Source organism: Euwallacea fornicatus, chromosome 23 (assembly GCF_040115645.1).
Source record: "Euwallacea fornicatus isolate EFF26 chromosome 23, ASM4011564v1, whole genome shotgun sequence".
Lineage (NCBI taxonomy): Eukaryota > Metazoa > Arthropoda > Insecta > Coleoptera > Curculionidae > Euwallacea > Euwallacea fornicatus.
Window position 1 is genome coordinate 901,438 of NC_089563.1, and position 12,791 is coordinate 914,228.

The following is a 12,791-nucleotide window of genomic DNA, read 5'->3' on the forward strand; positions in this document are numbered from 1 at the left end:
TGTTCTGATAAATAGGTCCAATTATGGAAAATCCGACGTCGATTCGGAATACATATCATAAATATCTACACGGATTACAACCAGTCTGTTTAATTTGATTCGTCCAATTTTATTGCCTGTCGTTCACGCAAATTACCTCAACTTTAAAACATTATAATTGGTATTTTTATTAAAATTTAATAATGCTATGGAATGAGATATCTGAAAAATCATGGCACATTGAAGGTTCAAAACTTCATGATATTCAATGTTTTTTATTGCTGATCTGAACCTTCCGCGACGACGCAAAATCATCTTGTATCCGCTTTTTTATTTGAAGCCAATGAGTTATCTACAAATTATCGTTCTTTGAATTATATTTTCTTTGAATTTTCTTTAAATCAGTCAGTATATGAATCTTTCCCTCTCATTCACTCTTACTGTATTATCTTGCAATGGTTGATATGTCATTGTGAGTATTCACTACATTCCTTTGAATTTTCTCCGAATTTGGTATGTACCTGCTTCTAAAATTCTCCTTATCTGATGTCTAAGTATTTGTTACCCAAATTAATTCGCTCTGCCTCTTTTAATTTTTCTTATTTTTTCCTTTTTATGATTTTTATCTCTCATTCTTTCCTTTCTCCAAGTTCCTTCCTCTCTGAATTTATTGTCGTCGTTTCTCCTTCGCCGTACCATTTCCCAGAATTTCATGCACGGACGTGCAAATCAAATTTCCAAAAGTTCATCCAGAAACCGTATTGATCACATTCTAATGGATCCCTCTTTTGGATAGATACGTACAAGAAAAAAAAGTGTCTTAATCGATAGATAGAAAAAGATTCTTTTAATAAATTCAACAAACCACTGCCGTTTGCCCTAAATGCCAGGCCTCAATCATTACACAGAGTATTGTTTCGGACGGACATCTGCTGTAACTTTAGCAGAAACTGTGGAACAATTGACAAGATCCGAAGGTTGGGAAAGTAGATAAATTCCTGACAGATATGTGATAATAGCCAAAATAATACACATTTTAGATAAGTTAATAAAACTTGTTCAGTTTCTAGCGTTTGAGTCCCTTTATTTCCCCTGTGGTGCCTGATTAGAGGATAACTAGAACTACATAAGATCAAGAGAAGCACATATTCTCTTTAAAAAATTGTTCAAATTTCAACTTACATGTTACCCGCCCCAATGAATTTGGAAATAGCTTTAAATGTAGTGCAGCGATATACAAAAACATTTTCACCTCAATGGCCCTTCATTCTGTTATACAAATGAATAATTACATGAAATGGAGTAAAAAATTTATTACTTCCTCAGGAGCAAATGATCCACTTCAGAGGAGCTCTTTCCTCAAAATGAGAAAAGTTATTACTTTACTTTTTGAAGTGCAAAAAAAAACAAATTTTCTACAAGGCCCTTTTGTACAAAAACCAAATCTACTCAATTACTTCAGGATATTGACTGCTAACCATAAGCATAGTTTAAGGATTTCGAATTACAAGATTTTTATTTCGCAATTTGGGACAAATGAAACGAAAACCGGGGTGTTATTGTCAAAAGGGCGGCTACGTCTCAGTTTAATTTGAAAACCAATTAAAAACGGCATATTGTTTGCATTCGCGTTATTCACTTAAAACTTGCCGGGCCTGATAATGAACGAAATGAAACGAGCCTGCGAGGGAACAAAAAGGTAATAAAAATAATGAGGGCTTAATTAAAGAGAAGTGGGCTATCGTTATGTGAGACTCAATTTATTTAACGAGGGGTGATTTTGGATTTTGGAATTGGTAAGGTTTTTATTCCCATTCGCGATAGTTGTTTGCCTGCTTCTACTAAATATGAGGGTGCTTTCAGCGTTGAAAAATCGGAATTGAATTGCATAGTGGTGGCAATTGAAACCCTGTTTGTGCTTTGACATTTGAAAACTTTGAGAGTATTTGTTGAGGTAGTAATTAGTGCTCAGAGATATGTGATGTTCATATTGTTGCGTGCCTGTTGTTGACTGGCATGGAAAATAGCCCCGTACTTAAACCAATACGTTAATAATTATCTCCTGACATCAGGAATTTTCGATTAACTCGAACATCTCAACTGCTGCAACTCGTCAAACAACTTCGCACCCCAATACCTGCATTATCATCCTCAACTTTAAACTTTAGAGCTCAGGCAGTAGCACAATGATAGATCTCTCAATTTCGACCTAAAATATCCGACTTGCGATTGACGTATTAACTTAATTGGATAAAGCCCAGACGGAAACTAAAGTCAAATTAAAAGTGGCCAGGAATTCGAATCAGGATGAGATCCATTTTAGACTTTGTTTGCCGTAAATCCATCAGAAGACTGAGAAATGATTAAAAGTTTAACAATTCTCTGCGATAAAACGTTTTGCTTTGACTTTGAACACATTAGTGTCCTTAACAGTAAGAGCTAGTTTGTACCCGGCTTATGTTAATTAATTGGTCATGGTACGGTATTGATTACAACACTTATTTTCTTGACCATATGACTACGAATTTTTTTTCCGGGTCCTTTGTTGATTTGGTCTATACTTGACTGGTTATAACAAAGTATTTGTACTGTCCAAGTACAACTTGTGCGAATGCGGATGGCGATGTTCATAATAATTTAATTCTCGTTTGTAGTAGTCCTTGTCAAAAAAATGCTACCGCACACGAACCCAAGTTTGATAAATTGTTCTCCCACTCGCATAAAATGCTACTTTTCGTCCTTCCTGCATTCCCTTAAATATTAAAACAATATATATTATTTTATAATTAATTGAAATTTCCTAATAACCGTTAGCGCCAAAGTTGTTGGTTCCTTTCCATAGATAATATAGCACTTGATTTTTGCTTAATAAGTTTCGTATTTACAATATAGTGAGTCTTCGAGTGATTTCTGGAAATTTGTTTGAGATCACGAATTTGACGATAATTTTCTTTAAGAAAATCGTGTCCCAAAAATAGTTTCACGATACATCTTCAAGCGAGCTTAATATTCGGTAAGAGAATTAAAAATTTTTCAGTTTTTGTTTCGTAAATATTAAGCCAGATATTGCCGTCTTTTGAAGGCGCATATTCTAAAATACGAGAGCGCTAGATAAGAAAGGGATAGAAATATAAATATGAAATATAAATACAGTAAATTTTCTCGGAAACTGAAGATTATTTTTTACCTAAAAATGACCTTAAAAACAAACGATATTTCATGAATATACCGACACCCCTTTAGGGGATGAAAAGCTCATAAAAACAAGTATTTAGATCGAACAAAGTTACGTTCGAAATTCTCCGTTTCCAAGATACAAATTCTTAAATTTATTTTTTTTACATTTTAAATATTTCAAAAACGGTCTAGGACAAGGACATAAAATTAATAACGCGCTATTGCGAAATAAACGGGCATGTTCTGGAATAGGCAGAATATCTCCATCTACACCAGCGGCGTTTGTAAAACCATCTACTGTCTCTTTATGTGTAAATGCCCTGAAATTTAGCGGAAGCATGTTTCGGAAGAAGAGTATTAGTTTACGATAAGGCATGGTTCAAACATATTTGTCTTCGTGCCCTCTACCTCTACTGAAAAAAAATTAAATTAATTTCTCCTAAAAAATAAAAAAAAATCGCACTCGGAAACCTATAGCAGTTTTTTGGTAGACACAGGAACGAGAAACAACTTTTTATCTTAAAAACGACTACTTAAGCAACAAAATACTAAGAGGCTTCTTTTATTAAGAATTGATGGAATATAAAAGATATATATTCCTCTTAAAAAGCCAGTGGCGTGCCATTTTGTTTGTTAAACACATCCCGTTGAATGGCCGCCCTGACGCCACTGGTTTTGGTGCGTATGTTCTGCCTACTCCGGAATATTCACATTTATCCCTTTGTAGCGTTCATATTCTTATCCTAAACCGTTTTTTTTTTACATATAATTTTTTTTTTTAAATAAGGAATTCTACATCTTGGAAGCGAACCGATTTCGAACTTTACTTTACACAACCTAAATAAAAAATATATGTTTTTATGAGCCCTACATCCCCTAAAAGTTTGTCGGTATGTTTATGAAACACCCTATAAACCTGTATTACCGTGTGCATGTGTCGCGTGCACGGATTCCATAAATATTTTGTTAATGGCGTCATTTAGATGAAAGTTACAGAATCAAAAGTATTATCTAATTGAATTGAGTTAGAGTGGAAGTTCTCGTTAACCTTGAAAACAATACAGAACTTTTGAGTATGAATTTAGTAGTTTCCAAACGCTATTCTCAATGAGAGTGCATTAAAATCGAGAAACTCGAAAACCCTAGAGACGAGTCTACTATTTCCATACAGATGGCAAATATGCATAAACGTTTTTGAGTCATCGATGCATCGTATGTTCAACTTAGATATTTGATATCCGATGGTAGGATAATTGGTATATCGTCATGGTTTCCTTCAATGTTTTTTCGCATCTATTATGTATAGATAGTTTGAGATCTCTAATAAAAATTAAAACGAAATAAAACTATTTATTAATTATCCAACAAGAGAATAAAGAACGGAATTGGGATTGAATGGCGGAGATCAAAGGATGAGTCGAACTGAGGGAGAGTGAAAGTATTAATGCCATTTTATACTATAGCGGCACTCCCGCTCCTCCGAAGCAAAGCTTAAAATAATCAGTGTATTTACGTTGAAGTGAGCTTCATGCGTCACGCTTCTAGACATTTAAAGGGACCCCGCATTTACTTCAGTGTGAGCGTGAGCTTCACTTGACTTTTGATATGAAACAAGCTTTAAAGAGTTGAAGCTGGTCTTTGGAGTACTCCTATTATTGTCCCCGTTTTCTGTCTGTTTACAGGATGTTTGGTAGAGCGATGGAACGTTTTCAGTTCAAGATAGACGGGATCATTTTGATTCAATATAACCATATTTGAGACGATGAATGAAAACATGGCTCAACCCACAGATTTAATATACTGAGTTATGACTATAAAACGGCAGCGAACATTTAGCGTAGTACACGATATATTGATGGTGATGCCAATGCCGATTAGAAAAAAACAAAATATTCTTTGAATGATAAGCTACAACGAGGTCGTAATAAGTTCGAAAACTGAAAAATTCAAAGACTCTTTTCTCCATAAATAAACATTTTAACTTGAACCACTTTCACGCTTAACGGCTCATTTATCGTTACACCAACTCTTATCGTTTTTGAAATATAAGTCAAGGGAGAGAGTAGGGGGTGAGGGGTGGGGGCAAGTAAATGCGTTAGAAATGGAGATTCTCGTCATGAAAATGAAATTTATTAAAAGTAGTATTGTTTAAGTTAGAACTTGCCGTATAAGTTTTAAAATTATTAATACTTATTTCATTTTAATTTGTCTTATTTTTTATCGTGCGTAGTTTTTTAATTTATTTTTGGTGCTGCGAACTATTATATGTTTTGTCGTAACGTCATACATAAGTTAAAGGAACAATCAATGGAGAAGTTTTTAAAACTTGTTGAATTTTTAAAGCTAATGTCGAGTTGGAGAAAATTTTGCTTGAAAAAGTGTTTTCACATGAAACACATGAACACAACGAATGAATTTATCCACGTAATTGTTTGTAATAATAAATTGCAATTAATTTTTGTTTTGCTTCGTCAATATGCATTATAAAAATACTAAAAATATATATTTCCAAAAATGAAAAGTATTTAATACAAAAAAAAAACGAATTTAATTGTATCAACTCAATTATTTCGTATAAAATCCTATGAAGACCGATTTTTGAAAAACTATTAGGCTTTGTGTAAGTATAAATATGGTAATATACATTGAAAATGAGCACTGTATCTCTACCAAATTTCTTGTTTATAGGGTGAGTCGGGAGGATCGCGTCAAACTTCAGGAGTGTTGTACATGAAAAATAAATGTAAAAAAGCTCAAATGTTGTTATCCGATTTTCGTTTGTTCACAAGTTATAGCGTAAATAAAATTAAAACATAAAATTTAAAAAATTTATAAATTTCATAAGAAATTCCATAAATTAACGTTTGGATATCATAGTAAATATTCAAAAATATTTCCATTAAGTTCTAAACATTTTCGGCTTCGTCTATGACGAGCATTCGTTGCGTTCCTGATTGTTTCATGTCTTTCTTTACTAGCAGCTGCAGCATTTCTAATGCGTTGAATTAGTGCATCTTGAGTGTCCAATTTTACTCTGTACACTTCAGTTTTAAACCAACCCCACAAATAATAGTCTAGTGGTGTGAGGTCTGGAGACTTTGGAGGCCAACTAATAGGGCCACCACGACCAATCCAACGTCCAGGAAACGTTTCGTCTAAATGTTGCTTAACCTTTATGTTTTAATTTTATTTACGCTATAACTTGTAAACAAACGAAAATCGGATAACAACATTTGAGTTTTTTTACATTTATTTTTCATGTACAACACGCTCCTGAACTTCGGCACGATCCTCCCGACTCACCCTGTATATTGAAAATCGTACACTACAGTAGTAACGGTTTCAAGCATTTTGAATTTTTTAATTGATCTTGTGTTGTGTTCACTGGAATCACGCATTTTTAGTTTCCAGATGTATCGTTTTTGTGGTCTTTTTACTTGTGCAAAAGCAAACCAGATAATAGATCAAGCTAATTCAACACGAATTCTTAACGATCTTTAAAAGGAGCACCTTTTTCCTAATTTAGCTGATCCTGTAAGCGTGGCCATTTCGGATATCCCAGGGGTGATCATTAAAAAAGTTACTACCATTTATAAAGATGTTTGTGCTTCCACTAGGGTAATAAAATTCAAATATTTTGCTGCCTCGTTCGCCATGACATGACAGTTTTCCGGCAATTGTAGACTGCAACTAGAGATGGCACCAACTTTTAGGTGTTTGTGATACAGTATTCAGTTTAGGAGTTGATATTCTACAAAGGAAAAAAATGTAGCCTTTTTCTTGAGAAATTTCTTTCACGAACTCGATATGCTTTTGCCAGCATTGTGCCCGATTTTCGACGAACTAAATTCATTTTTCCCGTTGAACGTTGTAGGAATTTGTTGGGATGCGCAGCTTTTTCTTAGTCACTTTTTTTTGCTTTCACGAGCCCCCCAAAATTCGTCCACCTTAGTCGCCACCAAATGCCACCCTGCGGACACTTCAAAAACTAGGATGGGCCTTATGGTTTAATCAACGTTCCAGACATAATCGATCTATCGTCAATTCAATGGATTATTTATTCGGGAAAAAAACATTTCTTCCAATGTACGAATCTTTCGATTTCAGTGAAGTTAAGGAACTCGCATTGGTTTTGTCGATGTTTCTCTTTCTTGCATTACTACACTTCTGCAGATATTAGTCGTAGATCTTTCCCCTCATGGATACAAAGCTTTACTAGAAAGCAACAAAAAAAGCCATCCTGGAGGCATTAATCTTGAAATCCTGCTATTATTGCTCGTCACAAGGAGAAAAAGTAAATAAATTGCTGCCCGGATTTTCGACAGCTGCCAAGCTAAAACAAGATTTGTTCTTGTCTTCAATTTCGTTTTACAAAAAGTCTCACTTGTTAAGGGATTAAACTTGAGAACGCGCGTTTTACTTTCTGGCTCATATTGTTATGCCCACAACTTTTTGAAGGGTATTATCCCCAGCTTTCAAACTTTAATAATAATTAACACGTAAAAAGGCTAAAAATTCGTGGCGCTTTTTGAAATACGTTTAGCTCAGATTTTTCTGCTCAAATTAACAAAGAGTAAAAACCTAAATAATCGAAGAACCGTAACAATACAAATCCGATAACGGAAGTGTCTGAGGAAGTCGAGAGAACAACCTAGCAAAATACCAAGTTAATTGAAATTGCTTTGTTCTGTTATTAACTACGTTTGCAACGAAATAAACCCGGAAAGTTCTCATTGTTCCTTAGCGGAGTTTTTTTTAAGCCGTTGTAAACATACTTTATTACTTCCAACATTCATGAGAGGTGCCTTAATTTCAGTCATTTTCAGATAGCTAAATTAATACTAAAGCCTTAGTTGCACTTTAAAGCTCATAGTGGAAGTTTGCGGATGAGCATTACTAAACTTGAGGAAAAGCATTTAAACACATAATGACAGGTATTTCCTGTAGCCGTCGTGAAGCTAGACAATAAAACTTCCCCTGAAAGCGCCAAAAGCCATAATGTGCCCCCAAATAAAGCTAAAGTGTCTGAAACAGTCCAGGACAATGAGTAAGTCTTTTGTATTTGCCCAACTTGGCGTTTTTGCCCTTCCCAGCTCGATTCAGGAACCTGAGCTGTCATAAGCAGGTCTTTGAACAAGATTGCCTTAGTTGTAGTTACAATGGACCGATTAACTAGGAACAAAACATGGATTTGTACCCTGTTGCGATCTTTTATACAGGGTGTTTAAAAAACCGGGGAAACCATTATATCACTCAGTTATTCATGATATTTTTTCATAATAACTAAAAACCGAGGAAAATGACATTTTTAGACTACTAATTAAGGTCAAAGTTGATTTTTTAAAACTCAATTTCTGCTCCGAATATCCACTTCAAAGTTTCAAATAGACCTTCATATTCTGTTACGTTTTTCCATAGAAAATATTTTTCTGAATTTAATGACGTATGCCGTGCAAAAGCTAAAACAATTTTTAGCTAAAAAAAAAAAAAAATTGAACAGTATGCGTTATGAAGCCATGTGTATCCTAAATTTGTACATTACGCCTTATGGAACCGTCTGTATCGTCATGGGGCCATCTGCGTTATTCTGTGTTTATCTGCATTCCATTCCATCTCATTCCATTGTAAAGGGTATTTCAATTTGGACGAGTCGATGTTGGCAGCCTGGGGTGGCCATGTTGTTTTGGCGACGTCTGTCTAATCTGTTGTTTATGATTAAATTACTGATGCCAAATCGCCATGACAAGTTACACGACTGCGCAGCACGTCTAAATGATAAAATTTTATTGTTGAAATGAGTGTTCCTTAGTGTAAACGTTGCGCGCGTTGCCCTCGTGTTACAGCACACACAGTAACCCTTCAAACGATCGACATTTGGTGACCAAATTCGAGACGACCAGTTTGGTAAACAAGCAGCCAATGCGCGTACGTCAAAAGAGAGCCAGACCGGCCGAGAACGCCGCCGCTGTCCGTGAAAGTGTACAGGGGAACCCGAGGTGGTCGACTGGATCCGTTGGACCTGTACCAGATTCAACTTACACAGGGGCTCAAAGTTAATGATCATAAACAACGCTGTTTGCTCGCTGATTGGTCTTCGGAACGTGTGGAAGAAGACCCCAATTTTTGCCGAAAAACCATTTTTACTGACAACGCACATTTTTAGATTAATGACAATGTGAACAAGCATAACAGTCGTACATGGGACGACGCCAATCTATACGAGGTTCACCAGCTACCAAGGCAACCACAGAAAGTTACTTCTTAGTGCGGATTTTGAACCGGCGGCGTCATTGGCCTGTACTTTTTCGAAAATGACGTTAGTGGCGCCATCACCGTCAACGCCGAGCGATACAGAAGTATGATAACCGATCACTTTTGACTCAAATTGAACGATATGAACGTGGACGAAATGTGGTTCTGGCAGGACGGCGCTTCGTGCCACACAGCAGACGTCACTACGGACCTTTTGCATGAACGAGGGTACGGTTCTTTCTCGCAGAAGTGACGCAAATCGCCCACCAAGATCTTGCGGCTGGACCCCAGTAGACTTTTTCTTGTGGGGTTTTCTGAAGTCACATATCCAGGGCACTAAGCCGCAATCCGCCTTTGCCCTTAAAGTCAACATAACCCAGGCCATCGCTCAAATTCAGGCGGATGTATGTGGCAAAGTCATTGAAAATTGGAACACGCGGATCCGTGCAACCGTGAGAAACCGCGGCGGACATTTGACCGATGTTATATTTCACACGTAATGGCATATATGGGCCTTTCGATTAAAAAAGAATCTCATTAATATCTCTCACACAGCTTGTTTTATCCCGTTTCAAAATCGACCCGCCCTTATTGTAAAACCCTATACTATCTTGTGTAAAGACGCCTGGCGCCATGGACAAGTGGCGCCCATATGATGCCCAGCGAGAAGAGACAAGACAAAGCCGCCCTTAACTATCGAACCCACATCCTTCTTCCTGACAATATTATGTGAGCAGTAATGCTGCAAGTGTGATTATTGTGAATTAGTTCTGTATAAAATATTTTTTTGAATGCGGTGATGTTCGATACGTTGCTGTTAAAACAATTTTAAACTAAAAAAATTGAAAAATGTTATTGGTATGAATACTAATGCATTGGCTGGAATAGTACAAATGTGATTTTCCTTCTGCCTTTAACAACGTATTTATCCTTAGTTTATACAAAATATTATTTATAAAATTGCTCGAACTGGCCACCGCCATGTTGCACACATAACTGACATCTTCAAATTACACCATGCGCAGCACTTATGGTCGCATTTGATGCCAATTTCTGGCAAGCACTTATAATTCTTTGTCTCAAATTATCGACATTTTCTGGCCGGGAAACATAGACTTTATGTCGAAGGTTAGACCTTTAGCCGAAAATTCAGGAGAGAAAGGTCCGCTGAAGGAGCTGGTCAGAATCATTGGTTCCTATCCAGTTTTCCTAAAATCAAGCATTCAACCATTCAAAATTGATTCTAACATGATGAGATGGTGCACCATCTTTTCGAAAATAAATATTGTTCGACCCTGCAAAAGGTAAATTGTTCTGGAAATCGTCAATAAGGCCGGTCAAAAGTTCGTGGTATCTCGCTTAATTTAACTTTCCATTAATAAAAAAAAGCTCCCACCAAACATTGAGGCTAAACCTTCTTTGAAAATTATTTTCCACTACAAATCGAGGATTTTCTTGGCTCCAATTTTCATGAATATTTCCATCGAAAATTCGATTGTTGGTGAAAGTGTATTCGTCGGACCGAATAGTTTTTGCTCAAAGAGAAAAGTGGATCAGCTTGCAGATGGGTAAGAAAATTATTGCAGAATGGCGTTTATCGATTGGGATCATTAGCTCCTAAATGTTGCACTTTTTGAGAGATCTAATGATGGCATTTGCGTTTTTTTGTGATTCGTCGACTGTATTTTTGAAAGAGCTCAACACCTAAGCAATTTCTCTTACTGATGTTTTTGGAGAACACTGAGCAATGCGTTGAGTTCTAAATTTTCATCGAAGTTTTGCAATTATTTTTCCGGCTTTTTAAAAGATCCATTGCGTCGTACATTGTCCCGTTAACGTTAAAATTTATCACGATTAGATATTTCTTCGCCTGGAAAACGGTTAGAATGACGACTAATAGGTCCACCAGGGTTTTCATTGCTTTGGAAATATGTTTCAAGCGTATCTGCAAATTAACTGTTCATTTTTCAATCATTTCGACTGGAATCGTCGCTTGATAATTGTCGCCAATAACAACGCTCATAACTTTTTTCCCTACACCGACGAACTCATTTACAATAATCGCACTTGCAGCGTAATTTTGCACGGGAAATTGTGGGAAAAGGCAAAAGAAATATGGAGTTCCATTTAAAATTCTGAAGTTAGCACCTTAGGCAGAAGAGGATGAGTAAAAAAGAAACTTTGACGTTACTTAGTGGTCTGGAAAATATCGTTTTATTTGATTTTTAGTTCATCAAATCATTCATCAGTGCAAACATTCATCATTGGATTAATCACAATCCGTTCGTAAATAACCGAGTTCAAACTTCGCCCGCTTTTTTGAGACACCCTGTGCGTTCGCCCTTTTTGCTCATCGACGTGAGTACATATATTTCTACGAAAAAGCCAAGTACTTTTTTATAGGTCGGAAGCTGGAAATAACGATATAATATCCCATGGAGGAGATAAAGATACTTCCTTGAGGTTTAAAAGGCTATTCTGTGGGCGAATAACGAGGAAGCATTGTCTTTAAATACCCACCGAATTTATTATTCTGCTTCGATTTTAATGGCGGACATTGTCGTGATCCGTCTTCCAACTTGTTAATGCCTTTTTAAAACACAATAGACCACAAGGGCATAAACCATGAACTGCGTAAAGATATCACAGTGACAAAGCAGTTTAAGTGATAAGTTCGTTTGTGAATTGAGGAGAAACACGATGGAAGATGCGTCCAACGCAGCATGCCAGACGTTGTAATGTATACTACGTGACAAAGAAAGGTAAACACCCATTAAAAACCATTTTATTTTGATAATTTTTTTTTTACTTACCTTAAAAAAAGAAAGAAATGATCAAAATTTCAAGTTTATCTGTTAATTTTTTTTTAGTTTCCATGAGTCGTTCCTTGAAAAAATAAAATTTTCTTTAAACATTTTTATTCACATTTGTATCGCAAGTTTTGTGAAGTGTGTTGAAATCGGTCATAATTTTTACTCATTATGCCTAGAGTGCGTAGAATTGAACAGATCCGTCAGCTTAGTGACTTTGAGAGGGGGCGGATTGTTGGGTTGCGCGAAGCAGGTCTGTCGGTCAGAGAAGTGTCTAGAAGAACTAACAGATCCTTAGGAACCATAGTGCGGTGTTACCAGGCGTGGACTCAGGAAGGCCGTGGGCACAGAGCCAGAGGCACTGGGCGACTCAGAGGAACTACATAGCGCGAAGATCGTCGATTGCGACTTTTCGCTCTTAGAGACCGATTTAGCAGCAGTCGAGCTATTGCAAATCAGTGGTATGAAGAACATGGGAATAGGGTTGGTATGCGTACAGTATATCGCCGAATACGAAGTTTTGGCCTTTTGTCCTATCGTCCGCATTGGGTGCTGCCTGTCACTCGTGAACAT

The 12,791-nt window shown here is 36.5% G+C and overlaps 1 protein-coding gene across 2 annotated transcripts in view; it reads left to right on the top strand.

Moving 5' to 3' along the window:
- Nucleotides 1–12,791, top strand: part of LOC136346525 (uncharacterized) — a 224,514-nt gene that overhangs the window by 619 nt on the left and 211,104 nt on the right. The gene's annotated exons all lie outside the window — the stretch shown is intronic.